At 52.4% G+C, this 18,418-nt stretch overlaps 1 protein-coding gene across 4 annotated transcripts in view; it reads right to left on the reverse strand.

Annotated features, from left to right (window-relative positions):
- Positions 1–18,418, reverse strand: part of LOC144791082 (disintegrin and metalloproteinase domain-containing protein 9-like) — a 2,835,950-nt gene that overhangs the window by 2,261,263 nt on the left and 556,269 nt on the right. The gene's annotated exons all lie outside the window — the stretch shown is intronic.

Genomic DNA, 18,418 nt, shown 5'->3' on the forward strand with positions numbered 1-18,418 from the left:
CGCGTTTGCAGAGAGGCGTGGCTCAGTGGTTAGAGGCGGCAGACCCGGAAGCTGAGATCAGCCGTGGACCAGGGTTCGATTCCCCACCTCGGCGGGTCTTGGGCTCAAAAATTCCACGGACTCGACAATTCTCGCTCCGGTGCCTACTCGACTCACGGGGTCACACTCTGCGACTCTGGGCAATAGCTTGCTTAATCTCCACTACGGCCCCTCGCGGCGGGATGCCTGGCTTTCACCTTGTGAATACCCTGCCGGGGTATCTCACAGGGGAATACCAGGACGGGTTCCCTAAGCAAGCGCCTTGAGACCCCTGGGTGATTAGTGCGCTATATAAATCGAAACACACACACACACACACACACACAGGTGCAGGGAGGGGGCGTGGCCTCCTCCTGATCCCGTTTTAAAAAAAAAATACTTTAAAGTAGCCCCCCTTCTTTTTCTTATTTTTTGGCCCTGGGGACCACATCCTCCAGAGCCTGCCCCCAATTTTTAGCTTTAAAAAAAAAAAAAATCGGGAAGGGGACCGCGTGGCCCCCCCACCCAGGGCCATACTCCGCCGCGGGGACCCCATCCCCCGGGGCATGGGCCTTTTTTTATTTATATATATATATATATTCCATAGGAAAAATTGTGCCAAACTTGCAGCACAACAAAAGCCCTCCATTCGAAAAACAGGTGAAATTAGGTTTTCTATTCATATCAGGCAAGCAAGGTAGTACAGCATAATGTGTTTCAACCACAATAGGTCTTAATCATATGCAACACAGAGCATCTGCTATTCTCAACTTAAATATGCTAGAATAGCAAACAGCAACACTCGGTAAAATCTTTGCAATAATGTCTTGGTTATTAAATACAGCTTGCAGTCAGAGCTTCTTTGCCAAAGTACTTTCAAAAAACGTATCTTGCATAGTGCAGCTCTTTCAAAACAAAGTCCAAGTTTATAATGCTTCGATCATAATAATATCCATAGCCGGACTGCGACATCCATAATGCTTTGTAAATGTGTTTGAAGGTGCTTTCTTGTGTCCTACACAGTTGCAATAATCTAAAATTGATGTCTCAGTCAATAAAAATGAGAAAAGAATTGCTCATCCTTACTTGCATCAAGGAATAATTCCATGTTGTTCCGGTGGCATTGCAATCCCATTTCATCCCAAAAATGCTCGACAAACAGCGCGGCTGCCTCCTTTGTTCTTTTCTCTTTCTGAAGTGCAGAGGTGAACTACCTCCACAAAGCCTGGCTGTCTTATATATGTGTGTATTTTCATATATGCTCTGGAGTGCCCGCGCAAGGGGGGGGGGGGGGGGGGGACACACGACTATTCAGTGCTTATGACTATTTATCAGTATACCCTGGAAAAGAACCCTTGTCGACTGCCCCTCACCAGCGTAAAGGGGGAAGATAGGGAACCATTAGCACGAATGAAGGCAATAGGCTGAGAATATAGAATTCATATTAGAGACGTAAATCTGTGAGAGAGGCACAGTTTTTAGAGAGTAGCATACAAAAAGGGCCACCACACAAGGGAATCGAAGGTCTTTCCGCATCGAGTAAGGCTACAGCTGCGAGGACATCCAGAGAGATGTGGTTTAACACCAAAAAGAGTGTTCGTATATGTATAGATGTGGACTGATGCGGAACAAAACCCAATTGGAAGAGGAGACAGCTGAGTTGTAAGCACCTTAGCAAGGATCCTAAATATCAAAGTTCAATAAAGAAAGCGATCTGTACGATTGGCATCTCAGTGAGTCGTTGTCGGGTTTTCTGTAGCAGGACTATAATCGCCTTGCGCATTGAGGTGGGAATTTTTCAGCATCTAGAGACTCTACATAGGGTTCCAACAAATGAGAGGCTAAGAGATGCTTGTATATTTTGTAAAATAGGCCCATGAGCCTAACTGAGCCCGATGCTTTGGACCCATCCGTAGCGTATATGGCAGCAGTTATTTCCTCAGCCAATATTGGTTCACTGAGGAATTGCTGTTGCGGAGAGGTGATCCAACCATGGCCACCGCCGACAAATATTCCGTCATCTCAGCCCCCACCCCAGTGTTGTGGGAGGCGTAGAGTTGAGTGTAGTAGGGCAGCAGTTCTGCTAAAATCATGTCGTTGTCGGAAGCGTGGGTGTGGTCCTCGAGTATAAGCTCTGAAATATACTCATTCCGCATCTGTGGCCAGAGGAGGCGGGCCAGTGTGCGGCCCGGGTGCTCTTCCTCGCCATATCGATGGGCCTGAGCAAGTTCACATAACTCCTCCATTGCCACTACTCGCTGGTGCATAACATCGGCATCAGGAGAGCCTGAGGAAGCAGAATCCAAATGGCTTAAAGTTGACTCCACTCGCTCTAAGGAACGATGAATGTCGCGTAATATCCCGCTCTGTTTGGCTATTGCAATTACCCTAATGTATGACTTAAAGGCCTCCCATTAGGTGGCCTAAGAAGAAACAGACCCCGTATTCAGAGCAAAGTAATCTATGATGGAAGTATGCAGTTTGTCCTGAAACACCAGGTCGGTGAGGGCCGAAGTGGGAAAATGCCATTGTTTCGACACACTGCCCGGGAACAACAGGCACAGGGATATACAAACCGGTGCATGGTCGGACAGCGTGCGGTGTAGACACTGCAACTCTACCAGCCACTGGAGTGTAGGAAGCGAAAGAAGTCAGGAATTGAGGCACGCCAAAATACCGAGGGGTGCATAGTAGGAGGAGTAGCAGGAGAGTCTGCAAGCTGATAGCCCCACACATCTCTGAGGAAATCAGACGCACACATTTCATAGTACTTGGGCAAGATGATGTGGAGTCCAGTGCCGGGTCAATACATAAGTTGAAATCACTCCGAACCACAATGTAGTCAATGTTATGTTATGTTATTTCCATTTTTAGAGCGCGCAGCTGCCCCAGCAAAGGGGCGTCCCGGCGCTATATCTGGGAAACACAACTCAGTCAGGGCAAGAGAATAATTCAAGCAGAAGAAACCCTAAGAACCAGTGGGAAAAATGAAAGTCTTCACGGCTCTCCGAAATGCTAGTAACTCATCCATGGCACGAATATGGGCAGGAAGAGAGTTCCACAGTTTGTGTGCGAGAACTCTAAAAGAACGACCACCTGCTCTGCTTCTCTTAAAACGTGGGACAACAGCTAAATTTTGCCCCAAAGACCTCTACTGCCGAGAAGGAGCGTAGGGAGTAATAAGGTGTTTCAGTATCTGAGGCGAAGATTGTTTCAAAATTTTAAAAGATAGACACAAAGTCTTAAATTCAATCCTCAATCAGAGGTAGCCAATGAAGCTTACGGATAGTTTCTTTGGCCGAGCAAAATCTAGGAACACCTACCAGCGCCCTTGCAGCCGCGTTCTGAACGCGCTGCAGCCTGGTAGTTTCCGCCAAATTGGCTCCAAGCAAAAGAGAGCTCGCATAATCGAGTCTAGATAGTATGGCAGCCTGAATAATCAGCTGTCGAGTAGGGGCGTCAAAAAATTTCAAGATCGGCCTTAGACCGCGTAAGATCCCGAAGCAGGTGGCTGCTACCTTTTTTGTATGGGTGGAAAAGCTGAGGGAGGGATCCAACCACATCCCCAGATTTTTCACCTCAGCTGCCGGAGTGGGGATAGGGCCTAGTTTTGATGGCCACCATTTGTCGCCCCAGAGATTGCTCTGCTTGCCCACAATCAGGACCTCGTTTTTTTTAGCGTTAAGCTGTAAGCAATTGGCCGTCATCCAGCCAGCCACTGCACTGAGACCCTCACGAAATCTAGTAGCCTCAGGGTCTGAGTCCCCATTGAGTGCGACCGCCAGCTGTGTGTCATCAGCGTAAGAGACCATAGTCAGGTCCCAGCGCTTGGCGACAGCAGCCAGCGGCTGCACATAAAGATTAAACAGCGTGGGGCTGAGTGCCGAACCCTGCGGGACTCCCTGCTCAATGGTATAGGGTTTTGACTCAAATGGAGGAGTGGAGACCCTAAAGGTACGGTTAGTAAGAAACGACCGAAACCAGTCAAGTGCCACACCATTGACCCCAGCTTCTCCCAGACGCTGCAAGAGTATAGCGTGCGAAACAGTGTCAAACGCGGCACTGAGATAGAGTAATACCAGTGCCACAGTTTGAGCCGAGTCCAGCACGGAGCACAGGTGTTCTGTCATTGAGAGAAGAGCGGTCTCGGTACTGTGACCAGCACGAAAACCATTTTGCGAAGGGTCCAGGATGTTAGCAGACTGAAGGTGGTTAGAAAGAATGCCATTGACATGGGCTTCTGCCACCTTCGCGACCCAGGGGAGAAGGGAGATAGGTCGATAATTCTCCAGTTTGAGAGGGTCCAGTGCAGGTTTTTTCAGAATCGGGTTAACGTGAGCTTGTTTCCATTTAGGTGGAATTAGGCCCGAGGAAAGAGATAGATTTATAAGTTGGCGTGTAGGGGGTAGGCAAACCGAGGCTAGTTCTTTAAATTGTGCAGGTCTAAGAGGATCCGCAGGGGACCCAGATTTAACTTTGGCTGCCAGCTTGTCAAACTCCTCATCCGATAAGTCAGGAAGTATGGATAGGGCCAAATTGGCGCTAGGCATGGAGCTCTGATCCTCCATTGTTAGACTAGTACTAGGAAAAGAGCGATATATTTTAGACACTTTTTCCACAAAGAAGACCGCAAGATCTTCACAATGTGAAAGTGAGCAGATCTCAGCCACAGGTACTCTGTTGGCTGTAAGGTCTTTTAACACTTTGAAGATCAACTTCGTGGGATTAGAGCTGGTATTAAATTCATGAGAATAGTAGGCTGCCCGCGACCTACAAACAGCTCTATGATAGCTCTTAACTTGTGCTAGATAGTAAGTTTTCCCCACAACATCATAGGACTTCCGCCAGGCTCTTTCTGCTTGCTTACACATTCTCTTTAAAAGTCGAAGAGTCTCGTTATACCCGGGACTAGGTTCTAATGATCGACTCTTACTCCAGGCTGCAGGAATCAAGGAGTCAAGGGCTTTAGTGACCCATTCACAAACAGGTCATAGCCAGATTCAACATCCTCAAATGAGGCAAGCGGGAGACCACTGAGAAGGTGATGGAAGTCAGCTAGTTTAATTTTTTTCCAGGGACGTCTGAAAATGACTCTGCCTGATACTTTAAAAGGACGATCCTTAACTGTGAGGTGAAATTCTATCGGATGATGATCAGTCCAGGCTATAGGTCTTGGCAAGAGAACCTTAACCATAGTCAGGTTTGTGAATATCGGGTCCAACATATGCCTCCCTCTGTGGGTGGGGAAGGTAACCAGCTGAGAAAGCTGGAGTGCCTCGCGGTCCGCAAGAATACTACTAATCGCAGGAGAGTGGGGAGTATCAAAATGAAGATTTAAGTCCCCAATAATACTAAAATTAGCCGACCCCAGCGCAAGAGAACTTACAGCGTCTGGGAGAGCTTTCCTGAAAGACATATCACTACCTGGAGGTCTATAGATCAGCAAACCAGACATGGTAAAATGATGACTAATCGTGATGCAAAAATATGCACTTTCACATCCGGAGTCTTTCACTATGTCCAGAGTTTTCCAGGTACAGGGATAGCATGATTTAATAGCCATAGCAATCCCTCCTCCTCTTGAGTTTCGATTGTGCATAAAAATAGAATATTCCGATGGGAGTGCTAAATTAGGCACAGCCATGGCCTCATCCTGCAACCAAGTCTCGGTCATAAAGAAAATATCAGGAGTCTCATCGGATAACAAGTCAAAAATGTCCTGGTGGTGCTTGACCAAAGATCTGACATTAAGATGGTAGATTTTTAAATCACAGGGGGGCTGAGAGATAGGTGGGACAACTACCGGAGCATTACCCAACGACGGAAGCCTTGTATAGGCAGAGATGGGAGTACACTGAGGAAGTGACAGCATACCGCATGGGCACTTAAAAAGGCCACAAAGTGGATCAAGTGGAGCAAGTTTACATGATCTAGGGAGGCTCCGAAGCCTGAGGAGGTCCGCCCTGGTGTACATACCTGCCATCAACAAAATGCACAGAGTCTCTAGCGCTGCGCGCTTCCTTAGCGCTGACGGGTGCAGACGGGCAGGACTCTGGCACGACTCAGGCGTGATAGAGGCGCGCCCGCTGCGTGCTAGGCAGTCTGGTTTAAGTAGGCTGACCGCATGGCTACCGGAGCACTAGAGCGCTCAAAATGGCGCCCAAGAAACATTCCCTCTACTGCCAAGAAGTCGACCGATACTTGACGAAATCGGAAACCCCAGGACCGGACCCGCTGAAGCAGCGGTGATCAGACAATTATGGTGCAGGTAAGTGGGAGAATGCCCATAAAATCAGGGGATAAATAAAACAAATTAAACAAAATACAAAACGGGAGAATAAAAAAGCGAAAGTACCTACAACACAGCGCAGAAAGCGCTAAAGTACTAACATGCTCTGCGGAGCTAAGGTGTCTTGTCCAGGCTGACCCCAAAGCGGTTCCGCCTTAAGTAGGCTGATCGCGTGGCTACCGGAGCACTAGAGCGCTCAAAATGGCGCCCAAGAAACGTCCCCTCTACTGCCAAGATGTCGCCCGATACTCGCCGAAATCGGAAGCCCCAGGACCGGACCCGCTGAAGCAGCGGTGATCAGACAATTATGGTGCAGGTAAGTGGGAGAATGCCCATAAAATCAGGGGATAAATAAAACAAATGAACCAAAATACAAAACAGGAGATTAAAAAAGCGAAAGTACCTACAACACAGCGCAGAAAGCGATAAGTACTAAAATGCTCTGCAGAGCTAAGGTGTCTTGTCCATCCTATCTAGGATTCAAGCCAGAGTAAGGAAGAAATGCAGAGAGGAGGGGGGCCTGGCCAACTAGCCAACATGGCGGACGTGTCCTGCTAGAGCTCCGTCGCCGAAACCCCTTCATTATCCTGTAAGCCAGCCTTAAAAGCGACCCTGCACCTGTGACCTGCTGAGCGAGTGTGGAAAGCGGTGTGGAGCCTGGGAAGTCCTGCAGCCTAGAGAACGGAGCTGTAGCGGCAAAGACTGGCGGAGTGCAACGGAGACGCTGCCTACCTGGGGAAAGGCGCGAAACTCCTCCCGGGACCAGATGACAGTTGGGAGGCCCGGAGCTGCTGCCGGAGTGAGGCGAGGTACTGGATGCCACTTTCATCCTAGGCGCCCGCCACGCCTGGTGACAGAGCGGCGTTTGCGAGGCTGGTGAGCTCGAGGTCCGATGCTGCTGGCAGCCGCTGGAGGAACGTAAGGCCCGGAGCGAGGCCTAGTGCAGAGCCGGCGCCAAGAGGCGGGGGGACGGAGCGGCTGGAAATCGGAGCCGGCGTTCACAAGAGGACTCATCTGACCGCGCTGCTGCTGGAGACAGAGGACTGCAGCGCGGGACACTACGGAGGTCTGGTGAGGAGCGGGACCCGTGGCGGACTGGGGAGGCGCCGACACACGAGGGCGCGAAGACGGCCCAGAAGCGCCTGAAGCGACTGTGACAGAGTCAGGCGATCTATAGCGACAAGGCAGGTGGTAGTGGGCTAAGAGCTGCTGGGACCTTGATGCTGAAGGGGGGGTGCCCCCGGAGCCCTAACCGCTGCCGAATAACCGCAGGCAGGCTTACCTACCCAGCGCTCACACGCTGGCAGAACCATCCTAGCATTGGGCCCCTGCAATGAGGGAGTAGCCTCGCCAGCGACCGGGCATCTACATCACTGTCTGCTGAGGCACTATAAAGGCAACGCATCTGGCAACCTACCGGCAGGGAGAATCTGGAGGCCACGCTAATGCCGGGAGCATAAGCCGGCGAGGGAGTTCAATTGGCGCAGAGAACTGGGTCTGCGACACGCTCGGGGGACCCCTGAGCGCTCAGACAAGACGGTTGAGATAACAACTTCGGACCTGCGGAGGGTTAGGCGCCATCTTACGACAAGGGCTATTGCTCCCGTCTTCGCAGTTGAGCAAACCCCCCCCCCCGTAGCGCGGCCCACGTCGTGCGTAAAGGAACCACCAAGAGTCTGAGATCTGACCCGGCTCCTCGCATCTGAGATTGCACGGCCGCACAGCACAGAGACGCTGGCACGGAAGTACGCAGCTTACTGATGCGGAGACCTATGAGAGGCGGTCATAGGAGCGAAAGCCAAGGGAATCCCTCCTCATGATAAGGGGGTGAAGCAGAGCTGCCGCGAGCGAGACAACTACCGCGCTGACAAGCGACGCCAGTCACCTAAACCCGGTTGTGTAACCGCCTGGCGGGGATCAGGGACATCACACTGCGATCGGGGCTCCGGAGGAGCGGGCGAGGAGGCCTCTTTCCTAGCCCTTACGGGGTGACCTGCCCCAAGGGAACTAACCGTTGGTGATCAGTGCGGATGCCTACCGCGCAACAACTGGCAATGGGCAGGCTTAGAGACAAATCCCAACAACGGCAGCACGCGGCTGAAGACCCTGGCTCGCCTTGCGGACACCAGAGCGGAAATATGGGACCGACTGCAGCCCTGGCTGCCAAGATGGATACTGTGCTGGCGGCGTTGGAACGCATTGGAAACACCTTGGAACAAACCAAAACGTCGCTGGAGGCCCGGATCGATAAGGTCACCTCAGACTTTAACCTCCTGCATGCTGACCATCGCAAGCTAACGGAGTCGGTTACCACGCAGCGTCAGTCACTTCAGGTGCTGCAAACGGTGGTGCAAACGCATACCTCAGCGCTTCAGGACATCATGGATAGAATGCATGCACTGGAAAATCGCATTGAGGAAGCGGAAGGGCACTCCCGGCGCAATAATGTACGGGTGGTAGGCCTGCCAGAGGGCGAAGAGGGGAAAGACCCGGAGCGATTCACCGAGAACTGGTTGTGGGAGATCCTACCCCCGGGAGTGCTGTCCCCGCACTTCGCAGTCGAAAGAGCACACAGGGTGCCAACGCAGGTGCCCAGGCCAGGAGCCCCGCCCCGCCCATTCGTCTTCAGGCTCCTAAACTACCGCGACCGAGATGTGGTACTGCACAAGACTAGGAAACTAAAAGAACTTACAGTGCAAAAGAGTTGCGTGATGCTATTTCCAGACTACACAGCAGCAGTGCAGAGACGGAGGAACACATACATGGCGGTGAAAAAGAAACTGAGGCAGCTCGAGTTGCCTTACTCCTTGCTATTCCCCTCCCGCATCCGAGTGATTTCGAAAGATGGCGCCCGATTCTTCGATGCCCCATCGGATGTCTGGGACTGGCTATAAGAGACAGGTCAATCGATGGGGGCGCGGCCCACGGGCTCGGAAGACAGCGGATGGCAGGAGCAGCGATCAAGGAGGCGTCGGAGGAGAGGAGGCCGCCGCGGCCTGGGCCCTGCTGCGCCGAGCCCGGAGAAACGGAGAATGGAAAGACAAGACGCACTTGATGCGGTGGCGACCCTGGGAGTGGTGAACGACGCTGGCCGCATGGACTCCCAGCTGCGCAGAGATCTCGATACCAGTGGCCCTCCATCCCCGTCCACGGTGATCTCCGAAGACATGAACATGCCAATGGTGACGCCCCAAACAGCTGACCAACTCATGTGACAGACTAATGGTCCCCAATGGGGGCCTCCGTCCCGGAGTACACTTGTTGTTCCTTTATAAACCAGTGATATACCTGATGTTGGGAAACATCCTTTACAACGCAACTTTTACCACGCAATGCTTTTACATCGCAACTTTTACAACGCAAACCATTACAACGCATTGCGCTGGGGGGCGCTCTAGGATAGGGAATAGATTTAATTTACTATCCAACACCTTCCCTACTAACCACGGGGACTGGAGTTGGAATAGTAAATTAAACCATTCACTATCCAGCACCCCAAAGCGCTATGCGTTGTAAAGGCATGCGTTGTAAAACTTGCGATGTAAAAGCATGCGTGGTAAAAGCATGCGTTGTAATGTCATACATCCCCTGATGTTGTATCAGATGGGGGTAGGGGGGGTTACCTGACATGTATGCGCATGTGGTTGCAAATTGATCATTAGCCAGGCATATGTGAGAGCGGCTACCGACCTGTAGCGGAAAGCGCTAGACACTTACCCAGCCCCTGGGCTCTGCTCCCGCTGACCCACACCGGCCCTATGCGCTTACCCGCACTAGATCCCTTCTGCGCTTTTTTGATAGATCAGGGGTCCGCGACTGGGGTGGTAATTGACTGGGTTGTTGGCAACACACAAACCCAGACAGCCACTGCGCTGACCTCACTCCTTCCCAGAGGGTGGATCTTGTTGAAGTTTGGACGTACGCCCGTTGGGGCCTCGCCCTTTTAGTTACAATGTTCTTTTCAATTGTTTCCTGTTTAGAATGCGGCACATTGACCCCCCCCCCACAAATGCTGTCCGTTGCCCCCCCCCCCGAGAGGCGCCCCCTTGGCAACGTGAGGACACGACTTGCAAAGACACATGACGCGCACTAATATACTGACATGGAATATCCGCGGTATGCAAACACCGTCACTGCGTTACTCAGTCTTCTCCTACCTACAGAGACATGGGGTGGGGATTGCCCTTCTCCAGGAGACGCACATGACACAGGCCGAGCTTGATAAGCTCCGTAGGCGCTGGCGGGTACAAATTCATGGTACCACCTTCTCTGCGCACGCGGGCGGCACGTTGATATGGGTGAGAGCAGGTGTCCCATTCATTTGCAAAGCCGTGAAGATAGATCCAGAGGGAAGGTATTGTCTATTGCGGGGAAGGTTAAATGGCCAGGAAATCCTGCTAGGGTCACTTTATGCCCCAAACTCGGACAAGCCCTCGTTCCTAGCGACACTGAATCTGGTCCTGCATTCATATGCTGGCCTCCCCTGGCTGGAGACTTCAACATGGTACTGGACGTGCGACTGGACCACTCTTTCCCCCCACTCCGAGCTACGACGGTGACGTCCAATGCGCAAGCGTTTCGGGACTGGCTTGCACAATGGGAGGTACAGGACTTATGGCGTGTGCAACACCCCACAGACAGAGTATACTCATATTACTCCTCAGTGCATGACCTGCATGTCCGGTTAGACCGGATAATTGGCACCCAGTCGCTGCTCCCCTTGCTTGCCGAATCGGAATACTTGGGCAGAACACATTCTGATCATAACCCACTACGGTTCAGTCTTAGCTGGGAGGCAGACCGCTCGCCTGTGCCTACGTGGAGGCTGCAACCTGCTGCGCTCGAGGACCCCGAGTTCCGATCCTCGCTGGGCACTGCTGTCCTTGACTACTTTGGGATCAATGAGGGGTCTGCGAGCAGCGCTGCGATGGAATGGGACGCGCACAAAGTAGCCATTCGGGGACACTGCATTAGAGCCTCATGGAACATCCTCAAAACACTGTCCACCACGCTCACGCGGTTGGGAATTGAGCTCATACAACACAAGAGGGAGTGCGAAGGTGCTGGGGAACAAGCACGCACGCTCAGAGACCTATGCACTAAACATGCAACTCTTATGGAGCAGCTGAGGTGTCATAACTACACGGCGCACACAGCTCGAACGCACGCCTGGGCGGATAGGGCTGGCAGACTATTGACCTGGTTGATCCAAAGGGAAGGCCGAGGTGCTCTTCACACAGTGGAGGGAGCGGTGGTATACACGCAGCGCGAGATACACCGCACCCTGGTTGGACACTACACACAACTGTATAGGCCTCGCGGAGTCGGTCCCAGATATGCGCAAGAAAACTTTCTAGACTTGGTCACCTTGCCCGTGGTCTTGGAGGAACATCAGGGCACCCTTAACGCGTCCCGCACACTGGAAGAGGTGGGAGATGCAATCCAGGCTCTAGCGACTGGGAAGATGCCGGGGCCCGATGGTCTACCTGCCGAATACTATAAGGCCTACAGAAACACCCTGGCGCCCTTACTCCTTCACATGTATAACGAAGCAATAGATGAGGGCTCACTATCCCCATCCATGCGGGAGGCTTTCCTGGTCTCATTACCTAAGCCGGATAGAGATCCAACAAAACTGGGCTCATACAGGCCATTGGCAATGCTCAATGTAGACTATAAAATCCTAGCAAAGCTGCTTGCTGAAAGACTAGCACTAGTGGTTCCGCATCTTATACATACTGATCAAAATGGGTTCGTGCCGGCACGGTCTACATCCTTGAACCTTAGGCAGTTCTTTCGAATAGCGGCTGAGGCAACAAAGAAATGGCCCAGAGCAGGATGCCTAATGCTTGACCTGGAAAAGGCTTTCGACTGCCTGGAATGGGGGTATCTAGCCGAGGTGTTGATGCGCTTTGAATTCGACGTGGACTTCCTCCAAATGGTCAGCCTCCTCTACAAAAACCCTGTAGTGCGCGTGCAACTGGGCCCTTACATCTCCGAAGCGGTGGGGGTGGGCAGGGGCACTAGGCAAGGCTGTCCCCTGTCGCCCCTGCTGTTTGCACTGGCGATAGAGCCTCTGACCTTAGGTGCAGGAATCCCCCTGGGGGACGCAACGCATCAGGTTTCTCTCTACGCTGATGACCTTCTGGTATTTGTGCGGGACGTGAACTGCATACCGGAGCAGCTTACCCAGCTACTGAGTCAGTTCGCAGAAATATCGGGACTTAGGGTACACGTGGCCAAGTCCGGTTTATACGTGTTCGACAGCGGGGTGGAAGATCCAGAGTACTGCCTGGGGGGCACGAGAGTCCAATGGAAGGCCAACACTTTTAAGTATCTGGGGATCCAGATCTTTCACCAACCAGCTGACCTGTTTGACGGAAATCTGGGGCTGGCGGTGGCAGCGCTCAGATCTCAGATAAACCTTTGGTCCACGCTCCCGTTGACAATCACGGGCCGAGTAGCCCTTGCCAAAATGGTCATGCTTCCCAGGCTCCTCTACTACTTTGTCAATCTGCCACTATTCATCCCGACCCCGTTCTTCTTAAAACTTAACGTGGTCCTGCGGGATTTCATCTGGGGCACGTCCCGGCATCGGCTAGTACTGGCGAAACTATTTCTGCCAACGGACAGGGGAAGACTAGTCGCCCCTTGCTTTGAGCACTACTACCTGGCTGCACAGCTACAATGTATTGCCCGCTGGCTGATAAAGGGAGGGAAGACACTGCCACGATCAAGCCACCGTACTCCTTGAGTCGTGTCACCAGGCTCTTTCATTAGCTGATGGCGCCTGAGAAGCCCGCCCGCCGCTGCTGGCGGTGGCATACAAGTGCTTCCGTAGAGCCCTGTTCCGCACTCGAAAGGTTCTACCATACGCGCCTGCTATACCCTTGGAGGGCTCTCCAGGGAGTGGGGGGACAATCATGCACCCCATGTTGGAGCAATGGAGAGACGCTGACATCCAAACACTGAGCGATCTCTTCAGAGATGGAGCACTAGTGGCCTATGAGACACTGGTATCCGAGGACGGGCTACCTCCTGGGGGGTTCCTGCTGCATAGCTCACTCATAGCAAAAATGGCGGCCAGATGGGGTGACACTGCGACAGAGCCTGAACAACATCTAACCATACAATATCTGCACGTTATGGGGAGGGGCAGGCACCTGGTCCGTTGGTTTGCCGCATCGCTAAGAGCCCACACGGAGATCAATTTGGCTCCGCTTAGAGGCAAGTGGGAACGTGATATGGAACGAGCGCTGACGCATAAGGACTGGGAGAGAGTTCTCAAAAGCCCGGTGCGCATCCCCCGAAACTTGCGCTTCCGCCAGATACAACTCTTCATCGTTCATAGAGCCTACCTCACACCTGAGCTAATCAATAGGTATTTTCACTGCTCCGACACGTCCTGCCCCAGATGCGATGAACTAGACGTAGGTCTTATCCACCTTTTATGGAACTACCCTAGATTAGGTGCTTACTGGAATGCTTGGGGTGTGCACGGGTCGAACCATTCCCTTTAACTGGCCTGAGTACATCTTACATCAATTCAAGAGGTCGCCCAAAGATAAGGCATCTTCCCGCTTTTTAGATCTGGAATCGGTGGTGGCGAAACGCCTCCTTACGAAGAGGTGGACGGCGCGCGAACCACCTGCTGTGCAGGGGTGGGTCTTTTCCCTTCAGGCGTGGGCCCGGGCGGAATGGATAGCAATACGGAGGAAGGAAACGACGGGGCTCCGAAAAGAACCTATGGCAGAACATTGGGAACGTATGCTTAATGCCCTACAACTGCCGGGGGGGACTAGCGACTCAGATGCTGCAGCGACCTAGGTAGATGGACTGAGGGGCTGGAGCGTACCGTGGGATGCTTTACTGTCCGGATAACTTGTCATGCAGTCTTACAGTCTTTAGACACATGGGTCTGAGTTGTATACTCACTCATAGATGAAGCTGCACACGTGGGAGGGTGCCATAGGGGGGCGGGGGGAGGAGGATCAGCACGCACGAATGTAAGTGTTTTGCCGCTATTGTTTAAGTATTGTTTAAGTTTTCTTTTTATATAAAGGTTAGATAAATGTCATTTCTAGATGCAAGTCCATAGTAAAGAGATTCACCCCACGAACATGCTATTGTGCAAGACTGAACCAGCAGATAGTCACAAACAAATACAGAAGGCACCGGACTAGGACTTCCATGTGCTAGTCAGATCTGAGCACATGATCCTCACCTATGTGGCGCTGTCAGCGCGGCGACATGATTTCATTCTGTATTGATCGGAGATACTTGTATGTTGGACCGGCGAGACCGGAATGTCATGATAAACTGATCGTTCTTTACACTGTATTTCAAAAACCATAAAATACTAATAAACAGATTTGACAAAAAAAGGAAGAAATGCAGAGAGTCCATGTTGGGGGCATATATTGTGAGAAGCAGAACGGAGCGGTTTGCTAGGTGACATGTATTGGGCACATACCTCCCATCTGCCTCAGAGAAGCGGTCTATTGGGGAAAAAGGGGACCGAGTGATGTATTAAAATGATCATCCCCCCCGAGAATACGTGCTGTAGGAGGGAAAGTACCTATGAGGGCCCCCGGTTGTGGCATAGGTCAGAGGAGAAATTGGGGACAGATGGGTTTCCTGAAGGAATGCGATTTTTGACCCCTTGCCTGACCAGATATTGTAGGGCCTGCTTGCCTTTACGGGGGTTATTTATGTCCTGTATGTTCCACGTCATGAAAGGGATCTCAAGACCACTAGTCACTGAGGTACTTGTGAGCATGGACTGGTAAAGTCATGTAGGGCATGTATGTTGCATCTTGGCTGTAAATCTCATTGTGTGGTGCAAAAAGTTCATACAAAGAAAAACTCCCAGAACACCCATTCCCACCCTCCATCACGGGCAATAAACAGCCAAGATAGAGATAGAGCAAGAAAGAGAACATACCACAACAAGGAAGAAAACCATGAGGGCGAACAACGCCCGACAACCAGTCTCCATTTGCAGTGTGATAATAACAAGTACAAGGCAGAATATCACAACATAAAGAGTAATCTCAAACGTGGCAGTCCCCCAAGAGAGGCCACACCACAGTGAGTCCTGAGGCTCAGTGTTTATGCGCTCAGAAGGCCATGGCAGACGAGGCGTAGGGAGAAAGGTGGCAGCAGCACCAGCCAACATAGCAGAAGGCGAGGGGATTGTTCCTTCGGGCGTCGACAGTTCCAAGCTGACCACGGTCTGCGAGGAGAGAGCGCAGAGATCCACCAGGTTTGTTCCGTTCCTTGGCTAGAGTGTCAGCAGGATTGTCAAATATACAAGACCTTCCATGCACATCCACACAAAGGTGCACTGGGTATAGCATATCATTGCGTAGGTCCAGTTTTCTGAGGGAAGCCTTGGCGTATTTGCAGCGTGCCTCCTGGACAATCAAGGTGAAGTCAGGGTACAGAGGGATGAAAGAACCCTGGTACTGGACCTGGCCCCGCTCCGGTGCCAGACATAGGGCTGTGTCTCTGTCCCTGAAATTGAGTAGTCTGGCAATTATGGGACGCAGTGTTACTCCGTGCGGCGGCCGGGACCCCAAAGATCTATGGGCACGTTCCACCATGAAGGCAGTGGAAAAGGCTTCATGGCCAAACAGATTCACTAGAAGCTGTTCCACTAAGTCGTCAATTTTACCTGTGGCCGTGGACTCCGTAACACAACAATGCGTAGATTATTGCGGTGTGAGCTAGCCTCCAAACCTTCATTCTTCACGTCAATAGTCTTTACTTGGCGTTCAAGTTTATCCACACGCTTATTTATGGTGGCGACTTTATTTTCCGGCGTTTAAACATCCTCCCCAGTTCCCTCAATCCTGGTCTGCTGCTGGTCTAGGCAATCGGCCATGCCATCCAATCTGCTTGATATGGCATTGAATCTAGCATCCATGAAGCCCACCTGGATTTCAGACATCAAGGCCTCATTGCTAGCGGGCTAGGCTAGATCCAGGGGGGCCTCTCACCACCGCCACCATTCTAAGTGGGGTCGCAGCCTCCTCATTATCCCCAGCGTGCTCAAAAAGATGCTTGCACTGTTTTGGGTCTGTTCGACCCATGTCACAGGAGCAGAGGGAGCGGCACGGGGGGGGGGGGCAAGCACCAACACTGTGGGTAAGCAAACCAAGTTGTGGTCTCACACTAGAGACAGGGAGCCCCAACACAGCAAAGCCCCAACAGGGCGTCAGGATCCAAAGACCACTGTCACGAACACCCAACAACCCCGCAATCAGTGGAGGTGGGCAGTCATCAATTCAGTCCTGGCCAAGGCACCGTGGGGGCCCCAAGGAAGCAGCCGCCGGGGTCAGTACACACAGGAAGCAAGCATGGGGGGGCCACAGGTCAGCACCCGTGAAAATATGTAAAGAGGCCCAGGGAACAAGTCCTAAAAAAAGAAGTGGGGGGACGCTGACGTCACAACAGGAAGTGACGTCATGAACGGTGGCTTGCACCATCAGACTCATTGCCTCCCCTCGCTTACCCCTTAGTTGTGATTGCATCAGAGAAGCCAGCGTGTGAGCATCGTTCTGAATGGGCTCCGATCTCGCCCCAGAGAGGCCAAAGAGTGAACGTGTGACTCCATTTGATCCAGTTATCGAACTCCCGGTAAAATAAGTGGGGGGATGCCGTCCACCTGCGTGGTACCCCGACTCGAGCCCTGAAGAGGCCTATGGGGGGGGAACGGGTGCCTGGAGTAAACAGGGCTGGGCGAAGCACAAGCATCGCAGTTTAAGAGATGTTAGACCTCGCTGCCTCACACTTCCCACCCCCACTACCCGCTGCTCTCACAGGACCATCAAGGGCGCAGGATCCAGGCCCCGAGTCCCATCAGGGGGCAGCAATCCGGCGACCGCTGACTCCAGGCCCCAGTGTCAGAGCGGAACAGCTCGTCCCAGGCCCGCAGCTCATCTGGCCTCCGGACGACCCCCGCTGTGGCGCAGGGCTGAAACAATGAGGCAACACCGGAGGCCACGGGACAAGTAGAGGAGTCCCCCGGGGGATGCTGCCAATGACAAAAAGCAGACAGCAAGGTCCAGGCAAGCAAGAGATTGGGTGGGGCTCAGCAGCCTTGGCCTCAGGCTGCCTGCGGCCTTTGTCGCTGTCGGGCCTCAGTAGCAGGCCCAGTCCAGACACATCACTCCACTAGGCTCACCGGGGCTCCCACCTCGAAGAAGGATTTCACACCCGGACTGTGCCCGCATCCCCCTGGCAGCACCCGCCTGTCTGAGGATAGACAGAGGGCTGCTGGTAGGGGACTATCGTGCCCTAGAGGGAGACCGGTCTACGGAGCTTCAGTGCCATGCGGCCATCTTGGTCACAGGCCTGTCTACCCCCCAAATAGATACCCAAGTTCATTGAATATTGTTTCCTCAAGGTGTAGAAACATGACGTGCAAGATGGCCGCTGAGCTATTGTAGAGGGTAGTCGCACCTACTCCCTCTCCTGACCCAAGAATGCTGACGGCGGATTAATGGATATGCTGCTTCTTCAAGGACTAGCCAAGAATCTGGAAGGAACATACACTGATGCTGAGCCCCGAGCAGCGAAGGCAATATTGGAATCCGTTTTTACAGCACTAGCGATACTTGGGAGGCACTGGCGGAGATTTTACATCGATCTACGTGAATCATTGAAGATGGCACATCGTTCTAGGACAATTCCGAAGGTGCCGACCTCAACCACAACTAAACGATTAACCCCCCAACCCCCAACAAACAACACTGCCTTGAGAGGTCAGAAATCTAAGAAATCGGACAAGGCTGACATAACCGACAAAGAGAAGGAAAAGATATCTGAATCAAAAGCGGCGAAATCCATGAGCACGCCCGGGACCAGAACTCAGCAGCGGGGATTACAACAGGGCGGCGGCGGCGCACAATCAAAAGAGGTCAGGGGTTCACAACAACCAAACCCCCCTGCAGCTAAAGATCTCAGACAGCCTACCATGTCCGAAGCATTTGCGGGCAAAACAGCAACTGGGGGTACAACGGCATTGATCAAGAGCCTGTCTGTCTCGGCAAACGCTGGAGTTCCACCCGACGGCCTCGAGGACGCAAGCGCTGAGGTTGCCCAGCA

This window comes from Lissotriton helveticus, chromosome 11 (assembly GCF_964261635.1).
Source record: "Lissotriton helveticus chromosome 11, aLisHel1.1, whole genome shotgun sequence".
NCBI lineage: Eukaryota > Metazoa > Chordata > Amphibia > Caudata > Salamandridae > Lissotriton > Lissotriton helveticus.